Genomic DNA, 22,660 nt, shown 5'->3' on the forward strand with positions numbered 1-22,660 from the left:
TCAACTTTACACTCGCTCTCGCAACACGACGCACTATCAATTATTTGCCCTATCGACCTGTGCCGAGTGCAAATTTATAGTAAGGGCCTACGGACCCCTTACATACTGCTTGTAATATTTTGAGATCAATGGAAAAGTTACCAGCCCATATCTTGCAGAAACTTCAGAAGTGAAAGCACGTGATGTGCCACAAGTAGGCATACTGGAATGCTACTTGGAACGACATGTTCACTGAAACTGCATTCGTGCGATACGGAAAGGGTCAAGGTGGCATTGTGGGTCAAACTCCTAATCCGAGTATGGTGAAAATATGCGCCCACAGTTTCCACGTCTGCAGTCAATTGGGCACAGACGTAAACGAGATGTGTGCTAATGTTAATTCAAAACGGTCCATCACATATCACACGGCAAGATACTGATCTACGAAGAAATCTGACAATTTCGATCGTGAAAAGATACGTAATACACTCTCTCATTGCATCGATCCCCTCTGCTTTCTTCAACATCCTGTTGAAATAATAACCATTATGAGAGGCAGTGTTGCATCTTTTACAGTTAACGTGGACCAACCAGTTTCCATCAGGAGGCAGCAGATGCAGACATTCGAAGGAACTTGGCCAGGTGGATTCCAGAACCCAATCCCGAGAAAGGTTGTAACGCTATTTGTCATGTTGGAAAACATGAATGTCGGTACAGAGTTCGTATCCGGTACACCATTGATTTAAGCTACTCGTAGATCAATTGATGTTGCACACTTGCTGAAGTGCGAACAGGCACACTTCTCCACCTCTCTCTTCAGAGATGATGAGCAGATTAGATTCAGTGCCAAATCACAGTCGAAGGATCTGCTGGCCACTGGAGCAACCAGACACTTTTGTCATCTCCGAACGCATTTTCGGAGTTTATGCCTTCAATTGATACATTTGTCATTGGTGGCTGTGCTGTATTCTTCACAATCGTGTGGCCTACAAATGGGACAGTCCTTGACTTTGTTCAAAAGGTTAATTATTCTGTGAATAGCAAGCTGGAATACTCAGGCGTATACTTGATATTTGATCGATACAACACATACAGTATCAAAAGCCTAACTGGTTAAATGGGCGCGGTTTCACATGTGACTGGAAAACATCAATTCACTCGGCATTCAGCTCTATCTCTGCTGACTGAAAAGAAACTGCAATTGTATGACATTATAGGTAAACATCTGGCTGAGTGGCGCTTTTCTATCAAAAATCCCATGAGCCCGTTCTCACCGGTAGAGACTGTGTGCCCACTGAAGCAACAGACGAAGAGTCAAAGCTAAGAACAGACTTCTACATCGAAAATGAGGACGCGGATGTTACAGTCGTTCAAAGGACATTACGGCTGGCAAGGGGGAATTAAGGTGATTTCACACGACACTGATGCTCTTCTGTTTCACAACTATGCTGATAGTGAATAGCAAGCAAGATAACCCAGGAGCCAAACAGCCTGTGGAAAACTTCTGTTGGTGTTGAACAATAGCATCGAAGCATGCAGAGATTTGCACTAACCTTCTTGCAGCACACGTTGTGCCGGGATGTGAGACTGCTGGGAATTTTCATGGAATAGGGGCAAAGAAAATAATTCAGAAATTGAAACAGGGTTAATTCATTTCATCTGTGGACAACGTAACGTCAGACCTATTGGACATCATCAAACAGGTGACTGCTATCATCACAACTTGATGCAGTCTCAATGTAAAAGACAGTGTCTCCAACATCCGATTTTTAGTTTGGAGTACTAAGGTGGCAGAACCGGGAATTTCATTTGTTAACGAATTAAAATCGTTCCCCCGGCGAATGGAGCACGTTAAACGAGCACACATGTTGTGTGCAATCTGGAAGTCTGCAATGGACCAACGACCAAGTCTACGGACCGTTTGAGGTGTGGATGGAGTCGTGACGAAGCGTTCGAAGTTCTGCATCCAGTGACACTACCAGACGATCTGCTTATAGCTCCGGCAGGTAATCTTCTATGATTCGATGCAGTCACGTAGCGGAAAAGGTTGCGCTGTGGCAACTGTGTAAACACACCGACGTGACAAGAGTCATGGGACACCTCCTACTACAGCATCCGACCCCCCTTGTGCCCGGTGTAGTGCGTTGCTCGGCGGGGTATCGATCAACATGCCGTTGATGGTCCCCTGCAGAAATAATGAGCCACTCTGTTTCAATAGCCGTCCATAACCGAGAAAGGGTTGCCGGTGAAAGATTTTGTGTTCGACCTGACCTCTCGATTATACAGGGTGGTCCATTGATAGTGACCGGGCCAAATATCTCACGAAATAAGCGTAAAACGAAGAAAAAAATTACAAAGAACGAAACTTGTCTACCTTGAAGGGGGAAACCAGGTGGCGCTATGGTTGGCCCGCTAGATGGCGCTACCATAGGTCAAACGGATATCAACTGCGTTTTTTTAAAATATGAACCGCCATTTTTATTACATATTCGTGTAGTACGTAAAGAAATATTAATGTTTTAGTTGGACCACTTTTTCCGCTTCGTGATAGATGGCGCTGTAATAGTCACAAACATATGGCTCACAATTTTAGACGAAAAGTTGGTAACAGGTAGGTTTGTTAAATTAAAATACAGAACGTAGGTACGTTTGAACATTTTATTTCGGTTGTTCCTATGTGATACATGTACCTTTGTGAACTTATCATTTCTGAGAATACATGCTGTTACAGCGTGATTAGCTGTAAATACCACATTAATGCAATAAATGCCCAAATTATGTCCGTCAACCTCAAAGCATTTAGCAATACGTGTAACGACATTCCTCTCAACAGCAAGTAATTCGCCTTTCGTAATGTTCGCACATGCATTGACAATGCGTTGACGCATGTTGTCAGGCGTTGTCGGTGGATAACGCTTGCAAATATCTTTCAACATTCCCCACAGAAACAAAATCCGGGGACGTCAAATCCGGTGAACGTTCGGGCCATGGAATGGTGCTTCGACCACCAATCTACCTGTCATGAAATATGCTATTCAATACCGCTTCAACCGCACGCGAGCTATGTGCCGGACATCCTTCATGTTGGAAGTACATCGCCACTGTGTCATGCAGTGAAACATCTTGTAGTAACATCTGTAGAACTTTACGTAGTAAATCAGCATACATTGCAGCATTTAGATTGCCATCGATAAAATTGGGGCCAGTTATCCTTCCTCCCATAATACCGTACCATACATTAATCCGCCAAGGTTACTGATGTTCCACTTGTCGCAGCCATCGTGGATTTTTACGTTGCCCAATAGTGCATATTATGCTGGTTTACGTTACTGCTGCTGGTGAATGACGCTTCGTCGCTAAATAGAACGCGTGCAAAGGCTCTGTCATCGTCCCGTAATTTCTCTTGTGCCCAGTGGCAGAACTATACACGACGTTCAAAGTCGTCGCCATGCAATTCCTGGTGCATAGAAATATGGTACGGGTGCAATCGATGTTGATGTAGCAGTCTCAACAAAGACGTTTTTGAGATTCCCGATTCTCGCGCAATTTGTCTGCTACCGATGTGCGGATCAGCCGCGACAGCAGCTAAAACACCTGCTTTGGCGTCATCATTTGTTGCAGGTCGTGGTTGACGTTTCACACGTGGTCGAACACTTCCTGTTTCCTTAAATAACGTAAGTATCCGGCGAACGGTCCGGACACATGGATGATGTCGTCCAGGATACCGAGCAGCATACATAGCACACGCCCGTTGGGCATTTTGATCACAATAGCCATACATCAACACCATATCGACCTTTTCCGCAATTGGTAAATGGTCCATTTTAACACGGGCAATGTATCACGAAGCGAATATCGTCCGCACTGGCGGAAAATTACGTGATACCACGTACTTATTCGTTTGTGACTATTACAGCGCCATCTATCAGAAAGCGAAAAAGGTCGTCCAACTAAAACATTCATATTTCTTTACGTACTACACGAATATGCAATAAAAAATGGCGGTTCATATTTTAAAAAACGCAGTTGATATCCGTTTGACCTATGGCAGCTCCATCTAGCGGGCTAACCATAGCGCCATCTGGTTATCCCTTCAAGCTAGACACGTTACGTTCTTTGTAGTTTTTTCGTTTGATGCTTATTTAGAGAGATATTTCGCCCGGTCACTATCAATGGACTACCCTGTATACAATGAAGGTTCCATGGGATTCATGTCAGGCGGGCTGGGTCGACAAATCATTAGCTCGATTGGTCCAGGATGTTCTTTAAACAAATCGCGAACAGTTGAACCAGGTAACAGGGTGCATTGTCATCCATAAAAATTCCATCGTTGTTTGGGAACGCGAAGTCCATAAATGGCTACAAATGGTCTTCACGTAGCCGAAAATAATCATTTCCAATCAGCCCACACCATTATGAGCCGCCACCAGTTTCACTGTGCCTTGTTGACTTCTTTCGTCTGAAACATCCAGGCAGATAAAAACTGTATGCCGGACCGAGATTCGAACTCTCGACCTTTGCCTTTCACGGGCAAGTGCTCTACCAGCTGAGATACCCAAGCACGAATCACGGCTTTACATCTGCCAGTACCTCGTCTGCTACCTTCCCAACTTCGCAGAACTGGCGCTCCTGAAAGAAAGGATACTGCGGAGACACGTTTCTAGAACGAGATTTTCACTATGCAACGGAGTGTGCGCTGATATGAAACTTCCTGGCAGATTAAAACAATGTGACGCACCGAGCACTTTCCCCCGATAGGCAAAGGTCCTGGGTTGGAGTCTCGGTCCAAGTTTCATATCAGTACACACTCCGCTGCAGAGTGGAACTCTCATTCTGGAAACTTCGGTCTGTGTTACGCTCGAGCCCTACCTTCAGCTCTTACCAACTAAAATTGGAACTCACCTGATCAGGGCACGGTTTTCCAGACATCTATGGCCCAACTGATATGGTCACGAACCGACTAGAGGCGCTGCAGGCGATGTCGTGCTGTTAGCAAAGGCATTCGCGTCGGTCGTCTGCTGGCACAGCGCATTAACGCCAAATTTCTCAGCCTTGTTCTAACCGATACGTTCGTCGTATAAACCCCAAATTGATTTCTGCACCTATTTCACGCACTGTTCCTTGTCTGATAGCACTGACAACTCTAGGCAAACGCTGCTGAGTTCGGGTGTTAAGTGAAGGCCGTCGGCCACTGCGTTGTCCGCGGTGAGAAGTCACGCCTGATGTTCGGTTATCTCGGTACTCTCTTGCCACTGTGGATCTAACGATTTCCAGAATGGAGTGTCCCAAGCTTCTAGCTCCAACAACCACTCCGCGTTCGGAGTCTTAACTAAGGTGGGAGCATATGGGATTGGTTCCCAAATATGTGAGTGGCTCGAAGACTTCTTAAGTAATAGAACCCAGTACGTTGTCCTCGCTGCTGAGTGTTCATCGGAGGTGAGGGGATCAGCTGGAGTGCCCCAGGAAAGTGTGGTAGGTTCGCTGTTGTTTTCTATCTACATAAATAACCTTTTGCGTAGGGTGGATAGCAATGTGCGGCTGTTTACTGATGATGCTGTCGTGTACGGGAAGGTGTCGTCGTTGAGTGACTGTAAGAGGATACAAGATGACTTGGACAGGATTTTTGATTGGTGTAAGGATGGCAACTAACTGTAATATAGATAAATGTAAATTAATGCAGATAATAGGAAAAAGAATCCCGTAATGTTTGAATACTCCATTAGTGGTGTAGCGCTTGACACAGTCACGTCGATCAAATATTTGGGCGTAACACTGCAGTGCGATATGAAGTGGGAAAAGCATGTAATGGCAGTTGTGGGGAAAGCGGATAGTCGTCTTCGGTTCATTGATAGAATTTCGGGAAAATGTGGTACATCTGTAAAGGAGACCGCTTATAAAATACTAATACGACCTATTCTTGAGTGCTGCTAGAGCGTTTGGGATCGCTATCAGGTCGGATTGAGGGAGGACACAGAATCAATTCAGAGGCGGGCTGCTATATTTGTTACTGGTAGGTTTGATCATCAACCGAGTGTAACGGAAATGCTTCAGGAACTCGGGTGGGAGTCTCTGGAGGAAAGGAGGCGTTCTTTTCGTGAATCGCTACTGAGGAAATGTAGGGAACCAGCATTTGAGCTGACTGCAGTACAATTTTACTGCCGCCAACTAATATATCGCGGAAAGACCACGAAGATAAGATAAGAGAGATTAGGGTTCGTACAGAGGCATATAGCAGTCATTTTTCCTTCGTTCTGTTTGGGAATGGAAGAGGGAGAGAAGATGCTAGTTGTGGTACGAGGTACCCTCCGCCACGCACCGTATGGTGGATGTATATGTAGATGTACTTCTGTTAATTCCCATCACGCTGTCATAATCAGATCGGAAACATTTCACGTGAATGACATCAATACAAATGACAGCTCGGACGATGCACTACCCTTTTACACGTTGTGTATTCGATACTACCCCCATCTCTATTGCTATCACGTGACTTTTTCGCATTACAGACAGTTTCCTCACCGACAGCCCATAATGGCAAAAGTTGAGAGTTAAAGGTCCAGTGTGGAACTTCTTAGAGCTGGCATACCTCAAGGATCTGACCTGTCACGAACGTTTCTTGCAACCTATGTCAATGAAATGCCACTGCTCCCTCAATTGCTGTTGGCCCAGCTTGCAGATTATACCGCACTCCTCTCTAGCAGCCCCCAGGTCACCGCGCCAATGAGAAGACTACAACGCCAACTTGTCACCACCGAACGTCGGACATAACGCAGTCACATCCGGCTAAATACAGAGATGATAGGAGCCATAAAGTTCGCACGGCGTCGTCCCGACCTTCGTGACAGACTGGTTTTACACAATGTAGAACAACCCTGAATAGCTCAAGCCAGATACATAGGAGTGGCGCTGGACAGGAAGCTGATATTCAAAGTACAGATCCAGACGGTGATCAGTGGAAAGCAACGGTAAACCACCACTGGAGTCACTTCCCATGGCGAGTCTCCCGCACGACAAGACCTGCCGTAAGAAAGAACACAAAGTTTTAGACGGTGCCAAACAAGTTACTTCACCTCCTTCACCAACTCTAGCCACTTTTGGCGAGTCGCGACCTCAATATCAGTACTAAACTCAGGTGGGCATGTCAGCAAGGCCCAAGGACCTACCAGCCCAAGACCCTGATAACGTTAAAATAAAGAGAAAATCACCTCCATACCTCACATCCCAGAACTACAGCCATTACATATGGTAGCACTTCTGCAACAGAACTATATATATATATATATATATATATATATATATATATATATATATATATATATATTCGGAAAGTCCAATTCTGGCTCAGCCGTAAAAGGTTTTTGGAGCTCTAAAATACGAAAAACAGAAAGAAAACAAAAAATTTAACGCAATAAGAGAATTTTGATGGTAAGATATACATATTTTTTGCAATTTTTTTACTTATAACATACTTCTATATAACATTTTGGTCCAAATTGTTTGGAGAATGTTTAACCACCTTCATCATCATCATCGAAAACACTTTCATCGTCTAATGTATCAGTCTAGTTGGACATTTCTTTTTGAACATACACTGCAGTATATATATAAAGTGCTTTTCTCACTGCAGTGTATGTTCAAAAAGAAATGTTCAACTATATATATATATATATATATATATATATATATATATATATATATATATATATATATAAAGTGCTTTTCTCACTGCAGTGTATGTTCAAAAAGAAATGTCCAACTGGACTGATACATTAGACGATGACAGTGTTTTCGATGATGATGATGAAGGTGGTTAAACATTCGCCAAACAATTTGGACCAAAATGTAATATAGAAGTATGTTATAAGTAAAAAAATTGCAAAAAATATGTATATCTTACCATCAAAATTCTCTTATTGCGTTTCATTGCGTTACATTTTTTGTTTTCTTTCTGTTTTTGGTATTTTAGCGCTCCAAAACCCTTTTACGGCAGAGCCAGAATTGCACTTACCGAATATCATTCGTACATATATTTTTCAACACAATTCCATCATAACATGTTGGTTGTAAGCCATTTCCACTTCGAGAGCAATGTTTCAAATCTGACACTACGCTTATCTGGCCTATGCCAAAGTATTGCTGTGTTGTTTGTGATCCTTACTAGGTACGATTTATGGAGGAAATCAAAAAATAACCAAGAAAGGCAGCTCATTTTGTGTCATAGCGAAATCAGAGAGTGTCACCAATACGATAAGGGAATAGAAGGCGGCAATCCTTGAAACAAAGGCGTTTTTCGTCGCGGCAAGATCTTTTCGCGAAATTTCAATCATGAACTTTGTCCTATGAACTCAAAAATATTCTTCTGACATCAGCCTACATAGGGAAAGACGATTATCTTAGCAAAATGAGAGATATCACAGCTCGCAGAGAAAGAATTAAGTGTCCGTTTATCCCATTTGCTACTCGAGATTGGAACAGTAAAGAAAAGTCTGAAAGAGGTTCTGTGACCACTCTCTCAAACATTAAAAAGTGATTTTTGCTATCAAAAACCGTCTTGATCACAATTTATTTATTAAGGTGACCGGTTTCGACCACCACTGTGGTCATCTTCAGACCAATGAGCAAGAATTAAATTGTGATCAAGACTGTTTTTCATATTAAATATTTGTAACACATTGATCACTGTTCACTCCCACAACGTATTCAAAAGTAATTAAAAAGTGAACTGCAGAATAGTCATTTAGATGTACATATAGACTGCGCCACGTGCAATAAAGATTTTGGCTAGCAGTAGCGACTCTCCTTCAAAAGCCAGAAGGAGAGCTCGTTGTAAATCGTGATATAAATGGCGTCTCACATCGTAACAAGAACACCTCTGGAAGTGTGTGGTCTTCAGCGGGCTGAGTCGGTTAATATAAACGTTTTCTGGGTGCGGTATCGCGTCGTACTGTAAAATAGCTTTCACTGAATAATACGAACGTCACGGTGCCTGTTGCACTAGACATCCTCTGGGCCTGCGTCCTACCACATACATATGATGCCATACTGCACACAGAAAACTTCCATTTTAGGAAAATGTATACTCCGCTAATCAAGAAAATGTTCTGAGACAATGCATAAGCGGCATTGGACTACTATAAACGTCAAATTAGAAGTTACGAGGGCTGTCCAGAAGGAAAACCTTCCACCTACTTCTCTACGCAGTCAACGCACCAGCTTCGAGTTTTGTCGTAGTGTTTTATCAACTTTCGAATATCCTCGGCATAGAAAGCAGCCACCTGTGCTTTCGGCCAGCTATCTGCACTGGTCTGCAGCTTTTTGTCTGTGGAAAAATTTTGTCTTCATAGCCAGTGGTTCTTGTGAGTAGAGATGAGACTCAGGGGCAGCCAATTACGCACTGCATTGTGGGTGATCAAACACTTCTCATCGGAATCGCTGCAGGAGCGTCTTCATTGCCCCTGCAGTGTGCGGCCGAGAATAGGCATGAAGAAGGAACTGCTCGACAGTTGTGTTATGTGGGCTGCATGACACAGGAGAAACCTCTAACCAGGCCCTCATACTTCGTGGGAGACGCTATTCCCTATGCATCTTTACGTGCTCACTGTTCACTCAAAACTGAAAAGAGCGACGCGACACGATCGACGGCCATACTAGAGACACTGCCCAACACTTCCGTGCAAAGTTTTACCGGATTTTCCCGGTGGTCGCAACCGATCGGAATTTACTTTTGGACAACCCTCGTACTTAGTATTGGGCTGTTAAACGTGTTCACGTCGCTGAAAGAATCTATACGAAACTGTAGTACTGAGCCTAATCACGGACACTCACTATATAAGTGCCATTGTTCTTGTACTTCAGCCATACAGAATCATAGCTGAATATACTGATGTTACCTTAGGAGAAAGTCTCAGTTGACTACGCTTTCAGGAAAATTAAACATCATGTGTACTGATGTACCAACCGACTCACCATTATTTCCCTTCGGGCAGGTATCACAGTCGAACAACATTTCTGAAACGACAGTATTTCCAAACTCCAATGATTCTTTTCACATTCACTGTAGTGCCCGATTTTGGCTATGATACCAATATCCAGTGGCAGTTGATGCACTTCAGGTCATGACATCACGCTGTCCAGTCACCGGCAACAAGCAACAAACAATGTGTCAGGATTGCTATCGACTGCTTTCTATCAAGAGCTTCTTGGAGACTAACACACTTAGCGAGTATTTTCAAGTATCCTTTGGGTGAAATATTAACTGGAGCTCCTCGAGTAACTATTTACTTTCAGTAGATAGGATACGCCATACATCTTTGAAAAATGATCATGTGAAGGTTACTGATAGAGTGGTAAAGAGAAGTGTCAAGTGCTATCCAGATGACTGTGAAAAAATATAGTCTACAACGAACAATCAGAATGTGGATAATCTGTGTGTTTCTCTGTTCACTTCTGCGGTATTTGCGCTCAGCAGTTTCTAAATCACAGACTGCATACTAATTGTAGCTATTCAGCCACTTTCTGCTATTATTCGTTAAATGCAACGATTTCACTGGCCTGCTGTGTGCAGTTGCCCCAGGCCTCTGTAATTTCTCTGCTCCACTGACTCTGTGAGTGAGTTATCAGTTCATTGATACCTTTTTCTCGGAACAATACCACCGCGTCCTCACCGATCCTTCTAAATCATCTTGCTTTTACATTTATGTTGCAAATAATTATTACCTTTCGTGCTCATAATTATATTGAAAATATTTCTTCGTCCTCCTGGCCCAGTATTGCCATGGCAAATATTCAGTTCTTCTCTAGTGCGTTGTTGACAGAGGCGTACACTAACAGATTTCTTCATCCATTCTGTTTTCATGATGGTTATCGTTCAGCCCCAACTGTGGTACTCCCTTCAGCTGTCACTTGTAATGCTATATTCGAAACACTATAATTGTTACACTTTCTCAGCATAACTTCCTTCAAGTACAATATGGAACATGTTAGAAATTTTCCTACCTTCATTTATTTTCTCTTTGTTTTATTCCAACTGAAACATTGCATTAAGCGGAATGTCCAAGTGATAGCACAGTTCTCAGACCTTCTTACTTCCACCCTTTAAGTCGTTCGTCGCCTTCGCTCTTTTGCCTACGTCCTGAAATTTTATTGTAATTTCTTGGCATGCAAGTCAGCAAACAACTTCCACAGGAGTGGTTACGAGCTAAACACTGCCTTACAAACTATATAACATTCGTATATTTTGATTTTTAATTCCACCGGTTTTTGTGAATTGTATAAAGTATTCACCAGTTCCACGACTTCCCATATGTGATTCTACCATAGAAATAGAATAATTACAAAAAGCCTTCGATAGTTTAAAGGAGAAAATGATGTCCGAAATCGTCGAGTTAATGCCTTGTCCCTGAAGGCTGTTAGCTGGGAGTAAAACTGTGTACTAACAGAAGGCACAGTCGGTTGCTGTGGGCTAGAACGACTCCTGTGTGATACGAAGACCCTAAATGGCGAAGAAGACTTCGTATCATAAGGCACAAAGTGCGGTATTCCATCTCGAAACACTGTGACAGGGTAAAAGCTGAGCATCGGATGGGTGTTAGATCCAAGAATCTTGTCCTTCGCTGTTAGAGGTCCTGTCGCGTGAGCTACTTTCTTTCTTTTCTTTTTTTATAGAAGAATTTGTCCTCTTACTCTGGAAAACGTTTATATTTACACACGGAAATAGTAACGGCTACAGCCGGCCGCGGTGGTCTCGCGGTTCTAGGCGCGCAGTCCGGAACCGTGCGACTGCTATGGTCGCAGGTTCGAATCCTGCCTCGGGCATGGATGTGTGTGATGTCCTTAGGTTAGTTAGGTTGAAGTAGTTCTAAGTTCTAGGGGACTAATGACCACAGCAGTTCAGTCCCATAGTGCTCAGAGCCATTTGAACCAGTAACGGCTACACACATTGCCAGTCAAAAATACATTTGTGGATTTTATTTAAATAATTTGTTATTTAATTATATCATTCTCAGTGTCTTAAGTCCAAATTAAATATTCAAGTAGAATAAATGTCTGTTTCCTAATTTACATCCTAGAAACCTTGGCACGGACATCTTAGTTCCTTACAAAACATAAAGAGTCTTTTTTTTTTTTTTTTTTTTTTTTTTACCCTTGGTGTTTCATAACGCATAAGCAAACGCTTCCTTATGTAATTATCACACAGTGCAAGATATCCAACTCCAATGAAAGGTTTGTTGTGTACAGAAAACATCTGAATGCATTCTCTTCAACTTTCCCATTGCTTGAGTGGGTAAGAGGGAAAGGCATAACTTTAAAGAAAATTCCCAGACCTTTGTATAAGCATCTAACAGCTTTAATGTCCGTTGGAAATCTGGTTTCAGTTCTTTCAGAATCTAAAGCTAACACAAACACTTCCACTCAAGATGCCTGAAGAGTATGAAACAATACTGGTGAACTTTTACTTTGTATGTAAAATACCTCACTGGATGAGAATCTGGGACAATGTTCTTTGCCTGACGGGCTGGCAAAGAAGCAAGACCAACTAAGTGTTGTTGATATCTGACACACCAGTGTTATATAATTAACACAAGCATTAAACTAATTTGTTTAATTCTACATTCTTCACCTACTATGTTCCTCAAAAAGTCAGAACTACATGTCTCTCCAAATCTTGCTTTATGAACTGAATCATCAAAGTGCTGTAGCAATTTTAATTCATAAATTGCTACAATTCCAGTAAGATAGTGATCAAACGGAGTACAGTATCTCACCAAATCAAGTTGGTTTCCCATCACAGTGTGACAGTCGGATGGTTCCTGAGATACAAAAGTCATACAAAACCTTTCTTCGATGTCCCGTGTATCACGGTCTCTATAATTTGGCAAAGACAAAAACTAACCAGTCGCTTTTTTCTGCATTTCTTAAAAGTTCTTAATTACTTTTTGATATCATCTCCTAATAACTTACTCTCTTCCACGACTGATAGACATTGTCAATATCGAGTCAAGGTTTGCGTAACATAGCATCTCTCTTGAGCTTTTCTGCACCTTGAAACGTTTCCCCGCAATCAGCATGTACAGTATTGTGTTACAAATATAGTCGAACTGCTGCACGAGCGTAATAACGTACTGCGCCCAAATACAGTTATAACGAAGTGGGAGACGAGCGTTCTTTTCGATTACTTTTCTGAGATGCTTAAAGAAATAACTGTTTTAATCAGTCATTCTGTCTCCAGATTCAACACTGGTATCGTTTCCCGTACGCTGTGTTTCAATTTGCCTTCTCTTGTGAGATCCGTGCTCGCATCGGCCAGCATCTCTGTCCGATTGTTCTAAAGTGTATGGTTACACTTCAAGAGCTTTCACCCTACGCTTGTGAACCTTTGTCCGGAAATGATCAGTCAGCGGAGATCGTCAATGAAATACACTCCTGGAAATGGAAAAAAGAACACATTGACACCGGTGTGTCAGACCCACCATACTTGCTCCGGACACTGCGAGAGGGCTGTACAAGCAATGATCACACGCACGGCACAGCGGACACACCAGGAACCGCGGTGTTGGCCGTCGAATGGCGCTAGCTGCGCAGCATTTGTGCACCGCCGCCGTCAGTGTCAGCCAGTTTGCCGTGGCATACGGAGCTCCATCGCAGTCTTTAACACTGGTAGCATGCCGCGACAGCGTGGACGTGAACCGTATGTGCAGTTGACGGACTTTGAGCGAGGGCGTATAGTGGGCATGCGGGAGGCCGGGTGGACGTACCGCCGAATTGCTCAACACGTGGGGCGTGAGGTCTCCACAGTACATCGATGTTGTCGCCAGTGGTCGGCGGAAGGTACACGTGCCCGTCGACCTGGGACCGGACCGCAGCGACGCACGGATGCACGCCAAGACCGTAGGATCCTACGCAGTGCCGTAGGGGACCGCACCGCCACTTCCCAGCAAATTAGGGACACTGTTGCTCCTGGGGTATCGGCGAGGACCATTCGCAACCGTCTCCATGAAGCTGGGCTACGGACCCGCACACCGTTAGGCCGTCTTCCGCTCACGCCCCAACATCATGCAGCCCGCCTCCAGTGGTGTCGCGACAGGCGTGAATGGAGGGACGAATGGAGACGTGTCGTCTTCAGCGATGAGAGTCGCTTCTGCCTTGGTACCAATGATAGTCGTATGCGTGTTTGGCGCCGTGCAGGTGAGCGCCACAATCAGGACTGCATACGACCGAGGCACACAGGGCCAACACCCGGCATCATGGTGTGGGGAGCGATCTCCTACACTGGCCGTACACCACTGGTGATCGTCGAGGGGACACTGAATAGTGCACGGTACATCCAAACCGTCATCGAACCCATCGTTCTACCATTCCTAGACCGGCAAGAGAACTTGCTGTTCCAACAGGACAATGCACGTCCGCATGTATCCCGTGCCACCCAACGTGCTCTAGAAGGTGTAAGTCAACTACCCTGGCCAGCAAGATCTCCGGATCTGTCCCCCATTGAGCATGTTTGGGACTGGATGAAGCGTCGTCTCACGCGGTCTGCACGTCCAGCACGAACGCTGGTCCAACTGAGGCGCCAGGTGGAAATGGCATGGCAAGCCGTTCCACAGGACTACATCCAGCATCTCTACGATCGTCTCCATGGGAGAATAGCAGCCTGCATTGCTGCGAAAGGTGGATATACACTGTACTAGTGCCGACATTGTGCATGCTCTGTTGCCTGTGTCTATGTGCCTGTGGTTCTGTCAGTGTGATCATGTGATGTATCTGACCCCAGGAATGTGTCAATAAAGTTTCCCCTTCCTGGGACAATGAATTCACGGTGTTCTTATTTCAATTTCCAGGAGTGTATCTTGCGCAACGCAAGCAATAGAAATCTGTGCTTTTCTAGGTATCTTTTGACTTGGTAGCGTCCTTGTATTCTTTTCTTCAATATCCCCATCAAAATCGTCAAAGACTTTCGTTCGGTGCTTACTTCTCGAATCCTTCTTAAAACACCTATCGCCTTTATGATGTTTTTTCCCAATATCATTCTTTGGCTTAGGAACGCTTCAGTATATCTGACGATATCACAAAAATTCACAAACCCGCCATCGAGGAATAACTTACGACCACGCCCCCCTCCCCTCCCCCACGGTAGATTCTATTTTGACTATATGTCTCTCCTATTTTCCATACTACCCACCTGCGTGCGTTCCTGGACGAGCACTCTCGAAAGAAAGGAGCGGTAACCAGCAAGGAAATTCCATAGCAGCGCCGACTCTGCCACACAGTGAATGATCCAATATGGAAACAATCCCTAGGAAGAGACAAATCCATGCGCTGGGATATTCCTTCCTTCTTGAAGCAGAGTGTGATATGCGTAAGAGCCTTAGTGAAATCTGAGAAGCAGGAGATACAGTATGTAAACACGCAGAATACGGCGCTACGGTCGACAACGCCTTTATAAGACAAGTGTCTGGTGCAGTTGTTAGATTGGTTACTGCTGCTACAATGGCAGGTTATCAAGATTTAAGCGAGTTTGAACGTGATGTTATAGTCGGTGCACGAGCGATGGAACACAGCTTGTCCGAGGCAGCGATGAAGTGGGGATTTTTCCGTACGACCATTTCACGAGTGTACCGTGAATATCAGGATTCCGGTAAGGGTGCTGCAAGAACGGGACCAACGATGACTGAAGAGAATCATTCTACGTGACAGAAGTGCAACACTTCTACGAGTTGCTGCGGATTTCAATGGTGGGTCATCAGCAACTGTCAGCGAGCGAACCATTCAATGAAACATCATCGATACCGGCTTTCGGAGTCGAAGGCCCATACGCGTACCCTTGATGACTGCACAACACAAAGCTTTACGCCTCGCCTGGGTCTGTCAACACCGACATTGGACTGTTGATGACTGGAAATATGTTGCCTGGTCGGACGGGTTTCGGTTCAAATTGTATCGAGCGGATGGGCGTGTACGGTATGGAGTCAACCTCATGAATCCATGGGTCCTGTATGTCGGCGGGGGACTGTACAAGTTCGTAAAGGCTCTATAATGGTGTGGGGCGTGTGTAGTTGGAGTGGTATAGGACCCCCGATACAGCTGGATACGACTCTGACAGGTGACACGTAGGTAAGCATCCTGTCTGATCACCTGCATCCATTCATACCCATTGTGCATTCTGACGGGCCTGCTATAGTCCAGCAGGACAATGCGACACACCACACGTCCAGAATTGCTACAGAGTGATTCCAGGAACACTCTACTGAGTTTTAACACTTCCTCTGGCCACAAACTCCCCAGACATGAACATTATTGAACATATCTGGAATGCCTTGCAACGTGCTGTTTAGAAGAGATCTCCACCCCCTCGTACTCTTACGGATTTTGGAGCAGCCCTGCAGGATTCATGGTGCCAGTTCCCCCCAGCACTACTTTAGACATTAGTCGAGTCCATGCCACATCGTGTTGCGGCACTTCAGCGTGCTCGCGGAAGCCTTACACGATATTAGGCAGGTGTACCGGTTTCTTTGGTTATTCAGAGTATAATTACTTGCCGTTTCGTCAGGTAAATCGAGCAAACCTAATACTTTTATAATATTACTCCTCAAAAGAAGAAATTAATATTTTTCAAGATGGTAATATTAACTCGTTGTTATTAAACGTGCGTGTTTAGAGTCTCTGTTTGTGTCTCTGTGAAGAACAATATCCCAAACAACGTCGACTTCTCCCACAGCATACGTAATTTCGTACACGTAGACAAGTTACTCTCGTGGTGGAGAAGCAGCTGCCGACTCCGACGGTTGTCTGTAAAATTGTTTGAAATGCAACAGACTGTATTCTGACCGTTACTAAACTCCACATTAACACTGCATGTTGCTTGTGAATCTAAAACAACACCAATTATACAATATGGCGGCTAACAATGTCTGTTTCACTGCACACACTCCTATACGTCATCTCGTTATCCTCTCTCATCCTGGGAGATGAAGAAGCTTGCACAGGGTAGAGTAGCATGGAGAGCTGCATCAAACCAGTCTCAGGACTGAAGACCACAACAACAACAACAACAACAACGAAGTAATGTCAGATTTCGCTTTTCTTACTTTTCTTCACTCGTCATGGAGCAAACGCTGAAAAAAATCCAGGAATAAATATTTCTCTCGCACAGGCGAAGCGCACCACCTGGCGATATATATTAACTTTAAATCGTAATGGCAAGGTCGGCTGATCGATTCACGATCGCTACCGACCAGCGCTGGCAAACGGGCTTTACTCTTGGCCGTTAATTCCGCTTATAATAAGAAAGTACCGCCCTGTCGTGTTGCGAACACTTTCATGCCCTTATGGTCTGTAACATTTTATATATACAGATATTTTAAGTTCGGTCTTTAGATGATCTGCTAAATACGGCGCAGTCATATTCTTTGTAGCAACCTGGCACTTAACTTTCACACAGGCAAACTTTTCTTGAAAACACTTTTGAATTAATTTGTAACTGTATTCCATCGAAAGGTCTCTATATATATCATGTCTGTCACCGTGAGCAACGGGAAATATCCCGTTACATATATTGCATCGTACTTGAAGAAGCGTTACATTTCTTTTGCAAAAAAAGGGACATAATAAGCAACTTTTTGGAGAGTTCACAAAATAGCTTTTTCTAACGACGGCGGCAATGCTAAGTAAAACAAAGAAATATTTTAGCCAGACTGCATGAAAAACACTAACATAAGTTAAGAATGTCATGTCATTGCAGGAAATAACTTAAAACCTGAACAATTGCCACTACTGGCGCTATTTGATACTAACCAACAGTCGTATTTTTGCTTTATGGGCATCAGTGGATCATGTGACTCTAGCAAAAGAAGACGAAACGTCACGCAGAGTGCTAATGCCTACAAAACAAACTTCACCGAGGACGCCAAAGAACGTGCATGGTAACAATGGTGCCAGTTCTATTACATCCCGGTGCAATTTCATTGTTTCGTCGTCAATGGGGCGGTACAAGGGTTACAGTAAAATTGCAGTTTTGCATCGGAAGCAACCACTGGACTCCCAGTCAAGGTTCAAAGCACAGACCGTTTGAAGCGTTATTCCCCTGGACAGAAGTCGGCATGGTGACGGTTGTATTCAATCCCGATGGTATTTCAGTGTTTCTTCTTCAATGATTAGGTCCAAGAGTTACAGTAAACCTGGAGTTGTGCATCAGAAACAACTACTGTACTCCCAGGTAAGGTTCTAAGCACAGAACGTTTAACGCGTTACTCGCCTGGACTGTAGTCGACATGGTGCTTCTTGTATTCAATCCCGATGCAGTTTCAATGCTTCGTCGTCGATGTGATGGTCCAAGGGTTACAGTAAACCGGCATGCTGCAACGGAAACATCTACTGGACTCCCTGAAAAGTTCCAAGCGCACGAGGTTTGAAACGTTACTTGTCTGGACTGTAGCCGGCAAAGTGCATGTTGTATTAAATACCGATGTAATTTCTGTGTATCGTCTTCAATGGGACGATCCAAACGTTGCAGTAAAACTGCAGTGGTGCGTCGGAAACAGATACTGGACTCCCAGAGAAGGTATCTAGCAGATGCTGGGTGTAACGTTACTTCCATGGCCAAAAGTCGGCAAGGGGTCTATTGTATTCAATCCTGATGCAATTTCTGCGTTTCGTCGTCAGCGTGAACGTCGAATGGTACGGTAAACCTGCAGTGGTGCATCGGAAACAACTACTACACTCCCAGAATAGATTCCAAGCAGATAACGTTTGAAGCGCTACTCCCCAGGACACATGTCGGCATGATGCCAGTTTATTCAGTCCCGATGCAATTTCTCTGTTAAGTTGTCAATTTCTAGGACCCAGGGATAACAGTAAACCTCCAGTGGCGCATCGGAAACATCTACAAAACTCCCAGAAAAGTTCCAAGGCCAATCTTTGAAGAGTTACTCACCTGGACTGTAACAGGCATGGTGCCTGTTGTATTCAACCGATGCAATTTCTGTGTTCCATAGTAAATGTGAAGGTTCAAGGGTTTCAGTCAACCTGCAGTGGTGCATCGGAAACACCTACTAGACTCCCAGAAAAGGTAGCAAGCAGATATCGTGTGAAGCGTTTACCCCTGGACCAAAGTCGACATGGTGCCTATTGTTTTCAATCCCGATGCAATTTCTGTGTTTCGTCGTCGATGTGAGAGTCTAAACCTTACAGTAAACCTGTGGTGGTGCATCGGAAACATCTACTGGACTACCAGAAAAGTTCCATGCACAGAACTATTGAAGCCTTACTTGCCTGGACAATAGAATTCATGGTGAATGTTGTATACAATCCCGATGAAATTTCTGTGTTTAGTCGTTAATGTAAGGTCCACGGGTTACAGTAAACCTTTAGTTGTGCATCGGAAACCACTACTGGACACACAGGAAAGGGTCCAAACACAGACAGCTTGAAGCGTTACTCGTCTGGACAGTAGTCGACATGGTGCCTTTTGTATTCAATAGTGCTGCAATTTCTGTGTTCCGTCGTCAATCTGATGGTCTAAGGGTTACAGTCAACCTGCAGTGGTGCATCGGAAACAACTACTAGGCCCACAGAAAAGGTACCAAGCAAATACCGTGTGAAGCGTTGCTCCCCTGAACAGACGTCGGTATGAGGGCTGTTGCATTCAATCCCAATGCTATTTCTGTGTATCGTCGTCAATGCGAAGGTCCAAGGGGTACAGTAAACCAGCAGTGGTGCATCGGAAACACCTACTGGAATCCCTAGAGTGGTTCCAAGCATAGACCGTTTGACACGTTACTGCCCAGGACAGAAGTTGGCATAATGCCTATGGCAATCAATCCCGATTCAATCTATATATTTCCTCGGCAATAAAAAGGTCCAAGGGTTACAGTACACCAACAGTGGTGCATCGGAAACAACTACTAGACTCTAAGAAAAGGTTTCAAGCAGATACCGTGTAAAGCGTAACTTCCCTGGACACAAGTCAGCATGGTGCCTGCTGCATTCCATCCCGATGCTATTTCTGTGTTTCGTCGTCAATTTGAAGCACCAAGGGTTACAGTAGACCTGCGGTGGTGCATCGAAAACAACTACTGGACAGCCAGAAAGGGTTCCAAGCACAGACCGTTTGAAGCGTTACTCACCTGGCAAGTAGTCGTCATGGTGGCTGTTGTATTCAATCCCAATGCAATTTCTGTGTATCGTCTTCAGTGTGAAGATCCAAGCGTTACAGTAAAACTGCAGTGCGGCATCGGAAACAAATACTGGACTCCCAGAAGAGCTACCAAGCAGAAACCGTGTGAAGCTTTTCTCCCCTGTACTAAACGTCATCATGGTGCTTGTTGTATTCAATACCGGTGAAAATTCTGTGTTTCATGGACAATGTGAAGTTCCAAGGATTACAATAAACCTGCACTTGTGCATCAGATGCAACCACTGGACTATCAGGAAAGTTTCCAAGCGCAGAACGTTTGAAGAGTTACTCCCCTAGAATGTAGTGGACGTGCGGCCCGTTGTATTCAATCCCGATGCAATTTCTGTGTTTCGTCTTCGATGTGAAGGTCCAAGAGTTACAGTGTACCTGCATCGCTGCGTCGGAAACAACTACAGGTTTCGCAGAAAATGTTACAAGCAGATACCGTTTGAAGCGTTACTCCCCTGGACAGTAGTCGGCATGGTGTATGTTGTATTCAATCCCGATATAATATCTGTGTTTCGTTGCCGATGTGAAGGTCCAAGGGCTGGAGTAAACCTACAGTCATGCATCGGGAACAACTACAGGACTCACAAAAAAGAACCGATCACACACAGTTTGAAGCGTTACTCGCCTGGACAGAAGTCAGCATGGTGCATGTTGTATAAAACCCGGATGCAATTTCTTTGTTTGATCGTCAATGTGAAGGTCCAAGGGCTACAGTAATCCTGCAGTGGTGCATCGGAAACAACCACAGGACTCGCAGAATATGTTCCAAGCAGATACCGTTTGAAGCGTTACTCGCCTGGACAGAAGTAGACATGGTATATTTTGTATTCAATCGATATACAATTTGTGTGCTTGATGGTCAATGTGAAGGTCCAAGGGTTACAGTAAACCTGCAGTGGTGCATCGGAAACAACTACAGGACTCCCAGAAAATGTGCCAATCAGATACCGATTGAAGCGTTACTCGCCTGGACAGAAGCAGGCATGGTTCATGTTGTATTCAATCCCGATGCAGTATCTGTGGTTTATGGTGAATTTGAAGGTCCTAGGGTTACAGTTAACACATAGTTGTGCATCAGATACAACTACTGGTCACCAAGGAAAGGTTCCAAGTACAGAATGTTAGAAGTGTTAATCCCCTAGAATGTTGTCGACATGTGGCCCGTTGTATTCAATCCAGATGCAATTTCTGAGTTTTGTCGTCGATGTGAAGGTGCAATAGTTACAGTAAACCAGTAGTGGTGCATCGGAAACAACTACAGGACTCCCAGAAAATGTTCCAATCCGATACTGCTTGAAACGTAACTCGCTTGGAGAGATGTCTGCATGGTGCATGTTGTATTCAATCACGATGCAGTTTCTGGATTTGATGGTCAACGTGAAGGTCCAAGGGCTACAGTGAACCTGCAGTGGTGCATCTTCAACATCTACAGGACTCCCAGATAGTGTTCCAAGCAGATAACTTTTGAAGCGTTACTCCCCTGGACATAGGTAGACATGGTGTATGTTGCATTACATCCAGATGGAATTTCTGTGTTTGATGGTCAATGTGTAGGTCGAAGGGTACAGTAAGCCTGCATTGGTGCATCGGAAACAACTACAGGACTCCCAGAAAATGTTCCAAGCAGATACCGTTTGAAGCGTTACTCCCCTGGACACTAGTAGACATGGTATATATTATATTCAATCCCGATGCAATTTCTTTGTTTGATGGGCAGTGTGAAGGTCCAAGGGTTACAGATAACGTCCACTGGTGAATCGGAAACAACTACACGACTCCCTGAAAATGTTCCAAGCTGATACCGTTTGAAGCATAATTCCCCTAGACAGAAGTAACATGGTATATGTTGTATTCAATCCCGATGCAATTTCTCTGTAACGTCTTCCATGTATAAATACAAGCGTTACACTAAAATTGCAGTGATGGATCGGAAACAACTACAGGACTCCCAGATAATGTCCCAATCAGATACCGTTTGATGCCTTATTCGCCTGGACAGCTGCCGGCATTGTTCATTTTTTATGCAATCCAGATGCAATTTCTATGTTGGATGGTGGATTTGAAGCTCCAAGGGTTACAGTAAACCTGCAGTGGTGCATCGGAAATAGCTACAGGACTCCCAGAAAATGATCCAAGCAGATACCGTTTGAAGCGTTACTCCCCTGGACACTAGTAGACATGGTATATATTATATTCAATCCCGATGCAATTTCTGTGTTTTATGGGCAATGTGAAGGCCCAAGGATTACAGAAAACTTCCACTGGTGAATCGGAAACAACTACACGACTCCCTGAAAATGTTCCAAGCTGATACCGTTTGAAGCATTGTTCCCCTAGACAGAGGTAACATGGTATTTGTTGTATTCAATCCTGATGCAATTTCTCTGTAATGTCTTCCATGTATAAATACAAGCGTTACACTAAAATTGTAGTGATGCATCGGAAACAACTACAGGACTCCCAGATAATTTCCCAATCAGATACCGTTTGATGCATTATTCGCCT

Source organism: Schistocerca americana, chromosome 6 (assembly GCF_021461395.2).
Source record: "Schistocerca americana isolate TAMUIC-IGC-003095 chromosome 6, iqSchAmer2.1, whole genome shotgun sequence".
Lineage (NCBI taxonomy): Eukaryota > Metazoa > Arthropoda > Insecta > Orthoptera > Acrididae > Schistocerca > Schistocerca americana.